Genomic DNA, 15,591 nt, shown 5'->3' with positions numbered 1-15,591 from the left:
GGCAGCGTAGAGTCCCAGCAGGAGAGCAGCCTGTTAGGCCAGCGGGGCCGCCATGCCTGGCAAGTAAGCACCTCGGGACTGTTGTCCAGATGCAAACACCCTCAGTCCCAGAGCTGCCGCGGGTCCCAGGGAGCCATCCTTTCCCCCCGGGGGAGCAGTGCCACCTTGGGAGGTGCGGTTATCCCAGCTGGAAGCAATAAGGTGTCTGAGGCCGCCTTGAAGGAGCAGCTGGTTGCTGCCAGCCCCTGGCCGGGGGTCCCCGTAGGACCTGCCTGGGTGCTGTGCTCTGCCAGCCACTTCCTCGTCTGTTCGGTGGCCGGGAGGGGGGTACGGGGCAGGGGGGTCCCACCCAGCGCTTTGCAGCTCTGCAGTGGCTTCAGAAAAAGAGGGGAGGCCGCGGGGGAGGAAAGGTGGGAGTGAGCTGCTTTCCTGGGATGTGAGGGGGAGGATGACAAAGAGCTCGAAGTGCTCAGAGCACGTCGGGAATCCAGGTAAGATTTGGAAGATGGGTGGGAGGGAAAATCATTGCCCCGCAAAGTATCTAGGAGCAGGGAGCTGGGAACGGGTCGGAGGTGCTGCAGAGGGAGAATGCAGAGCCTGCAGAAGTCACCTTCCTGCAGAGAGGAGAACCTCCAGCAAGAAGCCAAGCCAGGAATTTAGCCCCACGATTTCAGGTGAAATGGATGAGAGGCATGCCTACATCTTCAGTTTGGCTCTGCTGTGTCTTGTTGTTCTAGCCATTAGAGCAATGTTTTTTTATGGCTAGTACAGAAAATTTGTCACAGGTGTTATGACCTCCCTCTTTCTGGCTAGCACACTTGTGATCTTTCACCATCTTGTGAATGCTGCAAAGACAAGCTGTCACTGCGTGCAGAAGACAGGAGGTCTTGGAAATGGCATATGAAGTGTGCTGCAGCTGTCTAAAAATAAAAAAGAAATCAAGTGAGTCACATATGCTAATGAAAATCTGTGAATTGATCAAACATTTACCATGTTGAAGCCATGATGACTATAGTGGTTTCTGTGACAAAGCCTGCTCTGGTGGGAGCTGAGGCATTGCAGAGAGCCATCCCTGATGCGCGTGTGGGGAGGGCGGCTTGCCTGGGGGAGGACGTGCCAGGGAGTGAGTTACCTTCCCTGCCCTATCAATGCAGGAGGTGCATGTCTTCAAGAAGCTGGCCTTGATTTACAGAGAAACCTTTATGATGCTGTGCCTGGGTATGTCAGAGATGCACTCGCTCTTTCTCTTACCTGGAAGGATAAGAGCAGTTGAAATCCCTGAGCTCCAAGTTGCTAAAAATGGGTGTTGAGGAGCAATTCTCGGTGGGCTCCTACACGTTTTTTCAGTTGATTTGGCAGAACCAAGATTTCCTAGACAGGATGCAAAAGTTTTGAATTCCCCAATCTCCATCTACCTTTCAGTAGGAATGATGGGTCACTCCCATTTATTGAATGGGAAGGGGGAGGGAATTTGCATACTGTCGTTAAGGTGCTTGCAGACTAGTTTTATTTCCATTGAAGTGTAAAATACCTAGCAGCTTGAGAAGGAATGCTCTGACCTTCCAAACACTGGCTAGGCAAAATAAATAAGTAAGTAAGAGTTATTTTATTTCTAAAGTGTTAGTGATGCACAAAGACTCTAATTCATTGTTCGTTACCTCCAAAGGGTTGTCACTTAAAGCTGCTTATGAGTCTAACCACTTGCAAAAAGCAGGCTTTCTGGGGAGAAGGGATATGGAGCTCTGGAATAGGCTGGCTGATTAATATTTAGTGATTGTAGCTTCAGAGTGATGTTTTAAACACAAAAGCGTATCATGAATTTGAAACTGATAGCTGTGAGAATGAACAGAGCTTGGTCTGTGTTAATAACTACATTATGCACCATAACAGATTGGCATTAATAAGTACAGATCAGATGTATATCTAGGGAAATAATCTGTTATGCTATTAGATGTCAATAATAAAATGTTGTGCTTCCTCATTGCAATATACAAATCTTTTCTACTTCTCACAATTAAGGGAAGCTTTCCCTTCTAAAACTGCCTATAACTCACCAGTACGTTATCATTGTATTGAAAGCATGCTCTGTGAGAATGCATAAGAAATTTACTTTGATAATAAACTGGTTTTCAAATCTGAAGTCATCACTACAAAATTAAATGGGGCTGAAGAGCTCAGAGGAATGTAAAGGGCAGGGAGGATAAGGCAGTATGGGCTGGTGGCTTGTGCCCTGGGCTCTGTCTCAAAAAAGAGAATGCCTATTTCTGGCTGGACTTCTCCACCTGATGCATTTTTTCATGTAGGTCTTGGCGGTTCTGTTTCCTTCCTCACCAAGGCCTGTGCTGGTTGGTAGCTCTTTGAGCTGATAACGGTGTCTTATGGCTTGTACAGTGTGGTCCGATTTGGGTGGGTCTTGCATCATTATCCTGCAATAATGCTTGAGTTGCTCCTTTATAGTTTACCAATTTGATTGCAACCAAGATTAATAGTCTTAAATGAGGTATCAGTCTTAGGGTTTTTTGACAATGAAGCGAGTCCCATGTTTTAAACTGCGGCATGCAATGGAGCTGCAGCATATCATTGTTAGAGAAAGAAGGAATATTTGCTGTCTTCTCATCTTCTGAAGGCGAGTGCTTCATGCTAGGGATGAAGAAATGTAGCTGGATGCTTATGAGAAACTTACAGTCTTTGCACTTGTGCAAAAGTTTCTCTGCATAACAAAGAACTTCAACCACCAAGGCTGCTATTGTGGCATCTCATTGACTTCAGAGAGAGTTGGATTAGGAGGAGAATAATAATAATGATGACAGTAGAACAGTGTACCAAGGTACTTAAGAGTATTTACTAGAGCCCTGGAATGAAAGACCATTTCCACAGAATGAAGAATTAACCAATACGTTTTCCCTTGCTGACATATCTTCCCAAGACTTGCTCAAAGAGTGGGCACAAGTGCAAGGTTTTCCTCAAGAGGAATGACGAATGAAAAATGGATTTTCAGCTGATGCTGAAATCTGGTGATATAAACGTTCAAAAACAAAGTTATCTTAAACTGTCATTCTTATCAATATTTACTGAATTAGCAAAACAAAAGCAAAAAAAGTTGTAGGAAGTTAACCCTTTCAACCTATAGGATTTCTTTGGGACAGAATAGAGAACCATGGGCGTTAAATTTCCAGGTTTGGTAATGATGCGCTGTTGTAGGCACGTATATGAAGAGGAAGGTAGAAGTGGGTGTGTATAAATAAAACATAAACTTGCATATATCCTTGTGAATTGAAATGATGTTTTTTTCAAAACAATCGATTACTAGCCAAAATTTCACTGAAATGCCATTCTGCTCAAGTGAGTAATGTGGGAAATATTATTTGTGATAATTACATACCTGAGTTGGATTTACAAAAACACAATTACTTTATACATAGTTTGGGATGACTTTGATAAACTTGCTCATTTTGTGCTATCAATTTAGAGAAGACAGGAACCATTTGTTTATGAAAATTACCATAAATAAACAATGAGACAAGACCTAGATTTATGGCTTAATATTGTAATTGAGTTTTGCTGAAGAAAAAGAAGTCTTTTGAAAGAGTGAACTTATAATTATTTGTGTACACAACGAAGGTGCAGTGTGTTGTAGACGGCTCATGAACTGCCTGTCAGCCTATTTATGTGGGAATTGCATTCAATGCCAAGCTTACTGAGGAGATACAAAACTTAACAAAATCCATTGCGAATGACATAAAAAGATAAAAAAATTGTAAAGGCTGCTGTGTGCAGCCACACGCATACATCCGCTGAGCCAAGGTCTTGCCATTCAGAGCTCCTGCTTCCCTAGCCTGGCAACGTGCAGTTAGTGCAGTCCAGTTGATGAAGAAGGATTTTATTTGTCTTGTTTTAAATGCAAGTGCCCATACAGAGGGCACTCTGTCCTGTGGGGTCCCAGCTCTGATGCTTGTGTTTATCTGGGGGAGCGGACGTTCAGCCATGGTGAGGCCTTGCTGAGGTCAGTGAAACTGCTCGTTTCCAATAAGTTGGGATGGCAGCAGAAGAGACGTAAAGGTCGGGGTAACTGGATGGGAGTTGGTCTTACCAGGAAATGGTATTAATCTTCTCAGTTATAGCTGAATAAACTCCACTTTTTATCCATTAAACTGTCTTAAGTATCTAGAAGGAAGATATCTCTTGGACTGGCAGAGAAATATTTAATTAATTGTTTAAATCATTACATATACATCTTATAATGAAAACACTTTATCAGACTGTCTTTTTGAAGCTAATGGATTATTTTTTCACTTAAGCAAACCATACATTATTTGGAACATTAATAGCTAGGCAGATTTTTAATCTGCTATCAGAACAGAAAAATAAAATTCCCAAACAAAGATTAATATTTATTTTTAAGGCAATTCTTCAATGATTAATGACCTAATGGATCTATTACATCTATCACTTTACTGGAGCATGCATTCAAAAAACTGCATTAGATAAACAGATGGTACTGTTTGAATACAGTTAGGAGAAAATGAAAACAACCTTTAAGAGGTCCTCCTTTGAAATTACCTTGAAGCAAAAACTTTGTAGTTAAACTCTTCTCCTGTATAGAAGGTATTAGATGATTTTTTTCTAAGGCTGCCAAGGTGCAACATATAGGACACTGCAGATGGGTAGCAGAAAAAGAAATTTGGAGACATGCAGATTTTTAAGCTTGACTCATTTTAGTCTATTGTATGTTTAATACCATGGTTAAAGCATCTGACTATAACCTTGCTAATACCACACCAAGCTTTCCATCTTTGGCCAAATGCTGCTGCAGAGATTTCAGTCGTCCGGACTGCGTGGAGAGAGAGATCCCATTGTACAGATGTCCCTGGAGACAGGGGCTGTGTCTGTATTATGGAGGGGGGTTGTTTGGCTTTTTTGTTTGTTTTTCTTTTTCCTTTTTCTCTCTAGCTATATAAGGCTGTTGCAACCTCAGCTGGAGATAAGTGCCTCCACAGCCTGGGATGTGGTACCTGGTGGTGGGAGCACAGTGGAAGTACAGCACTGGTAATGAGGTGCGATGCTTGCTAGCATTAATATGGACAAGGAATGGTTGTGTGCTCAGGTACTGCATCTTGCTGTGAGGTTTGGGGTCTCTCAGGGCAGAGACCTTGGGCAGGACCATGCTAAAATGTCAATGAGGATAGGTTCCTCTCCGGGTGGTAAGGAGCAGCTGATGATTACAGCTTCCTAAGCTGTGCAGCCAGCTCAGTCTGCGAGGCACAAACATAGTTGTCTGCAGGGTGGACGAAAATGAATATTAATAGTTTGGATCGTGAACTAATACAAACAGGTGTTGTTCAGAGGAAGTCAATAAAGTTCCATTGACATGGATGGGGCAAATATTTGGCTCCATATTTGTATTATTGGGGGGGATTACATTAGTAGAATGGGTACTAGTTGTCCCATGACCTGTGCTGATGTGGGGACACTTTTTCGTAATTTCAGCAAGTAATATGTACAATTCATCTTCCTGAACTGAAAATGTGATCTTATTTTGTAGCATATCAGAAGGAGTTAGTGTCCACTACATGCTATACTGTCACAAGCCTTTAAATCCTCCTTCATGGTTTTCTGTGCAATTACAGTCTACTGGGGAGCTAAGAAAGGAAGAATCTGACAAATAGGCTGTAATCTGTGACTTAGGCTCTACTTCTTCATTCATCTTTCTCCTTCAAATTTATCCTTTATGAATTTTAATAGGGGCATAATTTGCAATAAAAAGTGTGCTCTGTAATAAAAACCCTGCCCTGGCTTTCATGGAAGGGTGATGTTTCGGAACAGGTAATTTGTAAATGGCAGTAATGATAAGGTGTGCTGCATCTTAACTTTAGGGTGGAATCAGTACGAATCGCGTTTCAGGGACAGACAGCGTGGGGATCCACTGGAAGCTGCTATAACCACAGGCGGCTGCTGGGTAGCTAGTATGAGTGTGATAGTAAAGGTAGGATTTCAAGGGTGCAAAGGTCATGAAATCGATGCTGATGTCAGGTGAATTTGAGACACTTGTAATTTTGCGGATTAGTCATATGTTCATCGTCTGAATGATGCTTTGTACATAGGTGCCTGTATATGATATTTTCTGCTGTGTATTAGGGCTCGATTCTGTGCTGTACCTCAAAGCCACACAGAAAAAGAGAATTTACCTGGTTTTGTACTGCTAACTCATTCTCTGGTTTCCAGGAGCTGCAGCAGCCCTATCTGGACTATTTTCAGGCGTGTATGTGTACATATGTTCCCTGGGCATCTGTATTTCATGCAGGATCACAACAGGGTGGGTGGCTGATGCTGAAAAGGGTGTTTCAGAGGGCCCTGTGCAGAGAAGCAGCTGGGGACCACCCCAGCCCCCAGAGCGGGGCGGACACTGATGCTGTCCTGTCCCCGTTCTGGTGCTCAAGCTGCGCTGCGGCTGCACCGTGTCGGTTGGGCATGTGCCGTGGCCATGCGTTGCCCGGCATGGCGGCAGCCCTGCCAAGCCTGCTTGAGGACCGGAGCTCTCCTGTGCAGCCCCCCCGGGTCAGGGCAGTCGCAGGGAGCAAGGCCCCGAGCATTGTTAGCAACCGCATGGCCTCTGCTGGCGCAGCTGCTTGAAGCTTCATGGTCTGGTCCTCTGAGTCGCCCCCTCGCCCACATTTTTATTAGGAATATGTCATCTTTGGAGAGGTTATTATTTGCAGTAATTGCAGAGGGTGGTGTGTCAGACTTCAGCTTCAGCTGGTTCCCATCTCCCGTCACCTATTGCTAGAAAAGAGGTCTTGCCGAGGACAAATAGTCTGAGTGGCCTCGCAGGTTGTTTGCACTGTTTCAGGAGGACTTTGTGAATGTGAAAAATGGAGCCTACACATCCCCGTGGGTGGGAACGACTGAGCAGCCGCTTTGGGGTGTTGATCCAGTGTGGCATGAAGCGCCTGGGCTCCTCGCTGGAGCCTGCAGATCTGCTGGGGATGTGCTGGATGGGTACAGGGTCTGGCTTCAGCTCTTACTCTTGTCTACGATGAGACACTTTCCTTGCTGTCAGGTCTTACAGTATTTTCAAGGCTTTCAGTACGCAGAGACTTGCCAAATAGATTTTTCAGAAGTATCGTGTTGCCTAATGGCTGTTAATTTCGGCGCAGGCGATGTGTTGGAAAGGAGGGCCGGAGCAGGACAGGGGACCGTGGCAGCTGCTTTGGGACTGCTGGGGTGGGGTTTGGCTGACGGCAGGTTCACGTCTGCAGGCTGCGCCTGAGGCGAACCAGCCCGGGTCTGGCAATGCGGTCGGTGTAGGCGTGGGAGTCCAGTGGGAAGCTGATCCCACTCTAGGGTTAGACGCTGAACCTAATCCAGCGGAGTCACGGCCCAAAAGCGACTTTCAATTTCTTGACTACAAGGACCCAAGCGATGTGCTAGGGGTCCCCCTGGGCTAGGGGACGGTGGGGTCTGGTCCACCTCACAAGCAGCCGGACCACCCTCACCGGGGCGTGCCTGAGGAGCTACCTGCCGGAGGAGGGACGCCTGCCAGATGCAGTTCTCGCTCACAGCCGAGTCCTGAGCAGCTGGTGATGCTCAGAGGATCGCCAGGGAGGGGAGAATCAGCAAAAAGGACTTTGGAAATGTCCTTTGAAACTGGAAGGGAATCTGCTCAGAACAAATCCCTGCAAAACTTTATAACCTTCCTTGGCGGCTGAACAAAAGCTATTACAGTCTAGTGGTTACTGTATATTACAAAGGTTATTTCCAAACACTTGGCTAGCACCCGGAGAGAAAATATATGCCTTGTGGTTGACTAGCATCTGAGTGCTTCCTTTCGGAGGATGTACAGCTCTAGTGTAATGAATACAGCAATCATCAAGTGCTGTGAGAAAAGGACAAATATTATTGTTATGATTAAACTGTGAAGGTTAAATGAATCATTTGGGAGGGCTGAGGTGTACTGATATTAGACCTACTGGGGAACACAGAGGGAGGAAAATGCCTTTGTGTATTTTCTCCCTCTATCTTATTGATGGTATTTTCTTCCCCAAATAGAAGCTCTGTTTTATGCATTTTGATACCTTCTTACCCCTCAAAATGAAAACACTACTGTTATGCATGTGTTCCTCTGAAGGCTGACATGACCCATTTGTCCCCATTACAGATGATATGAAATGGTGCCATTTTGACTGACCTAGGGCAAGGACAACATGCCCAGGGCCGGATCTGTGACGTTTTCAGCAGGAAGGATCTGGTCAGTCCTGTTGCGTGTCATCTTCTGCTGCTCAGGCCCTCACCTCTTTTGCTGTCCAAGCCCGACAAAATGTGAGTATGGTCTCGTTGTCACTGGGTTTTGGGTCAGCTGCATCGCAGGGTGCACGTGCCCCGACTGACAACACATTGTCCTCCTGCGGGTGGCAATGGCCACCCCAGAAGTGGAGAAAACTCGGTGGTTGGTGTGGCTTGTCTGAGCTGAGAGCCTTGGGCAGGGTAAGTCCTGAGCAGGCCTTCAGATCTCTGCATGACAGCCCACAGAAAGGGAAGATACTGGAAAGCAAAAGGCAAACTGGGCCTTTCAGGAAATGACTGGAAGGAAATAGTAAATAAAATTCAGCTGCTGCTTGAAAGCATTTCCTTGAGTAGTAGAAAATACTGTCAAAAGTAGCCATTTTCCTTTCTGTCTGCAGTAAATAGAAAAGGTGGGCAATGAGGAAGAGGAGAATAGCAGCCAGGGAATACCAAGAAGGGCTGTGAAGCAGAAACAGAGGATTACTCTGCTGAGAGAGCAATGAAAAGGAGCCAGACCTCTCCAATCTTGTCAAAAGCTGAGAAAACACAGAAAGACTGTGGCACATGCGTGCCATTATTTGGCTTCTGTGCTCTTCCTTGTGGTGGCTCAGCTGCTATGGCCTGTGCTGGTGATGCTGGTGCCGGCCCCGCGCAGTGGTCCCCACCATGGGAGGGAAGGAGATACCTGCAGGAACCTGCGCTCCCGCCCGGACATGGATGCAGGAGCAGATGTGTGCAAGGAGCAGAGAGATGCTCGTGGGGAGACAGTGAGGCCAGGAGACTGTGCTGCGCTCCTAGTCCGCACTATTTGGGACTCATCGTGCAATCTGGTTATTACTTCAAGGCTGTTGACAGCACAGCTTTGGAGGGGTGAGGAGCTCTCCTCTGGGAGCACAGTTCTGCACATCCTCCACGCACTTAATCCTTTAAAACTTTCTCAGCACCATTGAACCTACCTGTTTCTACTGACTGATGCTCTGGCCCCCAGCCTCCAGAGCCCAACCTGGCTCATAGTGCTCTGTTGTCTTATTGTGTTGCCATTCAGCCCACATATTCAGTGTGTACTGAGATTTCAGGCTGCAATTTTGGCTTCCATTGGAATGAAAATTAGTGTCTCTACCTTGCCAGTGAAGAAGTGTAGAAAAGCTCATTACTGGCTAGCAAGGAGAGTTTTATTTCAGATGTGCAACAGAGAAAGAAGGAAGACACTCTATAGTGGCTTAGTGTTGGGTACTTCTATTCTTCCCCTGTACATTTGTTCAGAAAAACTGAAAACGTAAGAAATGCCTCTCTCCATCTGTGCAAAGACTGTAACATGTTTATGGTTTGGATTTCTAATGTGTTCTCCATCACTATCTGATGGGTTACTTTGGGCAAAGCATTTTACTGCTCATCCCCCAGCTTTCCCAGCTGCAAGATGGAGATACTGAGACTGTTCAGAGCTTAGGGATGTATAAGTGGAAAGCAATATAAAAGAACAGCACCACATCATGCAGTACAGAAAACAGAACTACTAAATGTTCTTACGTTTCCACAGATTTCTCTGAGTTCAGGCTTATCTTTAACAGACAAAGTGACTATTTTACAAGCATGAGTTGCACTCCAGTGCCCAGCTGTGCCTCTGAGAAGTAATTGGATTTGGTACTTACCTTCCTTTTGAGCCTTTAGAGTTATTGTCCCAGACATAGTGCATTGTGGGGGGCAACTATTTTTAATTAGACTTAATCAGGTCTTAATTTCGCCTGCTTGCATTAAAAATTGTTTCACTGATCACACCTCGAGGTAAATATGACAAAATCAGCTCTTAATTCTCAGTTACACTGCTGTCAGCAGCAGGAAACCCAAAGCTTGTCTCTCAAGCCCTAAGGAAAACCTCTCTCTTTGCCATACCATGGTCAGAGCCTGTATGAGCAGAGCAGGGAAAGAAAAATCGTATCTGTTCTGAGATTGCTGGCCCAAGTATGCATTCCAGACTATGCTTGAAAGAAAAACCACTGAGGCTCTGTCTGGCTGTTTTTCAGTCTGCACTTCATTTTCTTCTGCCAACTGGCTCCCTGCTGAGTTGCAAACTGTAATCTTCAAATTAGCTGGAAAACACCCCCCCCCCCCCAAAAAAAAAGGAATGGAAATACGTGCAGGCTCTGTGTTTTCTGTAAATCAGATCTCTCTCATTTGGAGTCTAAGGTCTACCCTGCAAGACAGTTTCCCCTTGTGTGAGACATCCTGATGTCTGCTGTTACCTTTCAGCAGGTGTAATGTGGGCAGAGCGCTGTTATGCTGGGCTCTTGCACTGACAAATACCATTGTTTCATTCCCTTTCTTTTAGGTGTTGAACAGACTTGGACATCCCTCTCAACTTTTTTGAGATTCCCAGTTTGAGGACAGAGTTATAAACCCAGTGAAATCTTTCTTTCCGCCATGTATGCATTTTGTTCTGTGTGGAAGATGTTAAGAAATCGCTCAAAGACCTTACCTCAAGCTAGGAATAATTTATGAGGGGCTTCATGCTTGTATTTTCTTAAACTAGGCTCCTTTTTTGGCAGCTGATAAACAGAAGTTAACAAGGCTGGTGTGCAGCCCTTGCACAGGTTCCAGGCATGTTGATGATTTCTTATTATTTAAGTTTTGCACATGAATGAGTGATCATCACCGTTCTTTTTATGCCAGCGCTTGACAGCCTGCAGTTGTGTGTTGTTGTGCGATGCCTTCAAGATGTTACTGATGGTGGGAGCTGAAATCCTGAGCGCTTTTCCATTAGCGAACGTACTGCTGCAGCTGGGTGGTACCTACACCAAAAACTTTCGTCTTCCAGAGATTTGCGAGTCGGGTTACTTCTGAGGTGTTGCAGTAAGTCCTTAACCTCTAGCAGTTCTTGGGGTTTCACTACAAAAATCCCATCTTCCTCGGCTACAGGTGAGCCATGTCTGGGCAAGCTTTACAGCCCAATCCCAACTTGTGCTCCTGTCACATCATGAACTGGTCGCTCGTGCTGCTGCCACGTGATGCGCAGAACTGCTACGGTGCTTGGGAATGAGGCTGTGTAGAGCCAGCCTTGCTTGTGTGGCTGTGGCACAGTGTTGTGTGATGCAAATCGAAAACAATCATTTGCGATCAGAAAGAAAGCATGGAAGGTAGGGGAGTGCAAAAACCAAGGAATTACATTTTGAAAGCTTTTGGCTGCCTATGCAACTGATGCAAATTGATTTCGGTGGGGCTTGATTCACTAGCCTCAGCTGAAGACCTGGCTCTGAGTATTTTAGCATTCTTCCTCTTCTTTACCCAGAAAATGCAATAAGACTTTTAAAAAACCAAAAAAACCCAAAAAACATTTAAAAGCCCAGTTTTTCTTATAGCTTTACTATGACATTTCATAAAGCAGATAATTGTAGAGGAGATAAAAACACCTGGCATTTTTGAGCAGAGAGAGTGGAGATAATTTGCGTATAGGTCAAGAAATACCAATGTTCCTTGTTTAGTTTTTCACTGAAGTGCTTAAATAACATCCAGTTGAATCCAGAAACAAAGCTGAAAACATAAAGGACAGAGCTGATTGCTACTGCAGGTTCAATTAAATCAACATGGCCTCTGGGGAATTTGGCCCAGTATAAATATCCCTACTGGATTTATTTTTTTTTTAAATGGTGCATTTGAGAAAAATGAAAGCAATTCTTCCAGCAATTTTGTAGAGACAATCAGACCTCAAGATATCTCTGATTTTGTTTTCAAAAGAAATTGCCATGTTGATTAGGGTTCTACTTACTGTGTTGTCTGGGTCTTCCAAAGGGATCCAGAAAACAATGAAAAAGGTCATAGGCTAAAGACATTGGAGGAAGTAGACAATTTTTTAGTTTCAAGTCCATGCAGGCAGTTTGTATTTCCTGACAGAATTAATAACTGAAGGACATGGGCACTGGGAGCCCTATGAGTAGCACAGCATGAAGTGGTGCAACCAGAGATGGTGGTCAGGGATCCCATGTGATCCAAAGTCTTCTGTGCTGTTCCAGATCGTGCTTTAATCATAAAGCAGCTGGGATGCTGGTAGGGACCCAAATGTGACTGACGTTGGCAGATTGACAGGGCCATTTATCATCTCTGTGAATATGAAAGGTCTGTGATGTGGGCTGTAGCCTTTTAAAAATGCCTTTTGTGACTTGAAATATCATTTATACCTGTTACGGTCTTATGAAAAGCACTCATGGCTATTCCAGTAGCTATGGCTATAACCATTCAAATCAGGTAAAATTATTAGAAAAATATGCTCCTTTCTTCATTCTGTCATATTCTGTTACAGAATGAGAGGTCTTCCTGATGATTAGTGTCCTGTTAAACAACTGCAAATGACTGGAATTAGTAATTTTCATAATGGGGCAATGGTAAGTGAGACCAAATAGATCTGTGAAGGACCTGCTGCTTTACCTGGTCACCGTTTCCCTGGAAAAGGGACCAGTAAAATGGTGAACGTATTTTTCCAGCTATAAATAAAGCAGACAGATTTTCTGCAGCTATTCAGTAAATGGCTGGCCAGGAAAATGTCAAGTGAAATTCAACGTCTGTATACGCCCTGGGAAAGAAATAACTCTAGTTAGAGGTACATACGGATAGCTCTAAATTAGCTATCCTTGTGTACCCTTAGCTGAGTGCTGCACAGCGGTCCCTCCAGCTCGGAAGGGGTGAAGGACAGCGAGGAATCGTGCAGCCAGCGACGGTGGGGACGATCACCAGGACCCAGGAGCAGCTTCTACCCAGAAGGCAGCAGAAGGGACTGCAGCTCTTGCAGGTGGGAGAGAAGCAGGGAAGAAAGGGCTGAAGGTGTGTAAAGCCAGGCACAGAGCGGAGAAACACAAGTGAGGAATGATCCTTCCCTGCAGACAATGTGAGAAATGGAGGCGACCTAGGATATTACAGGGCAGTGGGTTTAAAACTCTGCCCTGGACAAGGCACAATTAAGATATGATACTCGCTGTCGGAGTGAATGTTAGAAATGCACAAAGATTTTTACAAGATTTCCAGCAAGGGCAAAATTATGGTTGCTCATTCTCATCCATTGGAGGATTCAGTAATAAATAAAACATCATTCATTTAGGTTATCCGTGTATTCAACACCTGATATATGTAATAAGAGGGCAGAGATAGCTTGTAGCAAGTGGGATACGGTTGCTTATTACAACTCGCAGAAAAAAATGACAACAAAGGATTAGAGAACCGAGGAAAAACAGTTTTTGCTGGACCATTATAAAATATTAGGATGCTGTTAAAGCAACTTAAAGCAGAAGAAATGGAAGTCGCAACAAGAAAATAGGACAGCATTGTGTCTCTGTAATCATGCTAGTTCTAACTGGCAAATTGAGTTATAAGTTAGAATTCACTTTGGAGAGCTTGAGGCACACATCAGTGCAAATCAGCATTATTTAGTCATCACTAGCTGTTTGCAGGCAGAGTAATCTGATAATAGCAAAGAACTAGTAATGATAGATTCATTGCATTTTTCACCCTATGTGCCTCCCAAGCACTTAATTTGCAAAGTTTGCCAGTTAATACCTCCATCTGTACTATCAAAAATTCCCTTTCTCCTCTCAAACTTTATTAACCTGGCAAGAACATCGAAGATAACATCCTGTATCTCAATACATAATCATTGCAGAAACAATTTTTTTTCATAAAAAGAAACATGTGACCTTTGGAGAGAGAGTCTCTGTTTTATTTACAGCATTAGAGGTGATCAGAGCAGGAGAGCTGCCCTTGCTCTGTTGGCCTTGATGTAGAGGAATTGCATGTGTTGCCTCAAAAATCACATAGCAATTAGTCCCAGACCTCTTGAATCCTGATCCAACCTCTTACAAAGAAGTCTGGTCTTCACATTTAAATCAGTTGCAAATAAAGCTGACCAAAAATCCTATTGAAATTCTGATAGAAAAAACATCTTGCTTTGCCTTTTTTTTTTTTTTTTAAATCTTTTTAAGCAGCTTTGATGAGGACAGGAGCCTGTGCACCTGAATTTCACGTCAGGAGATTTCCTTCCTTGCCTTTAACCACAGCAGTTTCATTGTGCGGACTGCAGAACTGAGCCACTGGCATTTCCAGGAGGTTTCAGTTATTCATTATTGGTGATTTGTCCAAGAATTTGTTGGCAAGGAATTTCTCGGCAAGGAATTTCTCTTGGATACGCATGTTTGGGGACAGATTCCCTAGCTGGCCTAAATCAATATTAATTTGCGAAAGCTGAAGAGCTGTACCTGTTCTACATTCACAGGGTTTGGGGTTTTTTTGTGTTTTGCTTTCAGTATTACTAGCTGTATGGGTGGCTGAATAGTCTTCTCGAGGAAAACCAAAGAGCATTCAGCTGTATCTCTCTCCCTGTGCATGCCATCAGCTCATTTATGCAGGGAGACTTTTTTCCCAGTAGTTATCCAGCTCTAGTTTACAGCTTTTTCTGTCAAGACAATCCTGCGCTTCCCGGCACTTGTGGAAGGTTGCACGGTGCTGAATTTGGCTGGCTCCACGAGCGAGCTGAGCCCGGGCTGGCCTTGCTGGCCTTCATCATGGGAGAGCTCTGCCACGTGCTGGGGGAAGCCAAAATGAACGGGAAACAGGAAAAAAGGAAGGGAGGGAGTATGCGTACTGCAGACACCAGGTGGAAATGGCTAGGCTCCCATTTTAGTTTTCTTGCGGCTTTGGGCTTCAAGTTTGCTTCAAGTTTTGCCACCGTTGTTCGCCTGTATTCGCAACAGGACCAACAATATTTCATTCAAGTGTTCCTAGGTGTTCTTGTGCAGTGTTTAAGGCCTGCGCATAAATTATTTGCCAATGCATGAACACCCTGTGTCATGATCACAGAAAAAGTTACATTTGGGATCTGTTGTGATTTCTGTTTCAAGCTGTTGGGAAATTCCCATTTCCTGAAATGAATCTTTTTCTTGTTCTAGGAAGTGCAGAAGGTGACCTACATTCACAGGCTTATTATCAGTTCTTTGATGAAAGGATTCCTCTGTGTGTGGAGATCTTTTTATGTTTCGAAGGTGCAAAGAAGCTAACAAGGAAATAGAGGGGAAAGGAAATCTGTGCCTGCAAACATAGCGTAAGTGATGATAAACTGTCAGAGCAAATGCCGCCTACGGCACATCAAGCCGCTTCTCTCCTCTCTCAGTATTTACATAATCTCCGCAATACACACACCTTAGGCACCCACGAGGAGACCAGTGTAAACCGGGAGATTGCGGCATTAGGATTCCTAGCCGCTCTAGGAGGCTGCTGGATTTCAATATGTTCTCCCATATGTTTTAACACTTTAGCATTTCTTCCATCTGTTTCTGG

General features: G+C 44.4%; 1 long non-coding RNA gene across 1 annotated transcript; it reads left to right on the top strand.

The window, feature by feature from the left end:
• Positions 1-432: 432 nt before the first annotated feature.
• LOC127024621 (uncharacterized) lies at positions 433-15,234 on the top strand. Its single transcript, XR_007767570.1, has 3 exons — positions 433-491; positions 8,156-8,316; positions 15,204-15,234. It is a non-coding gene; the product is annotated as an uncharacterized LOC127024621 (long non-coding RNA).
• Positions 15,235-15,591: the final 357 nt, after the last annotated feature.

This window comes from Gymnogyps californianus, chromosome 20, assembly GCF_018139145.2.
Source record: "Gymnogyps californianus isolate 813 chromosome 20, ASM1813914v2, whole genome shotgun sequence".
Lineage (NCBI taxonomy): Eukaryota > Metazoa > Chordata > Aves > Accipitriformes > Cathartidae > Gymnogyps > Gymnogyps californianus.
The sequence above is the reverse complement of the archived record's forward strand: the minus strand, read 5'-3'. Positions and strand labels throughout refer to the sequence as shown.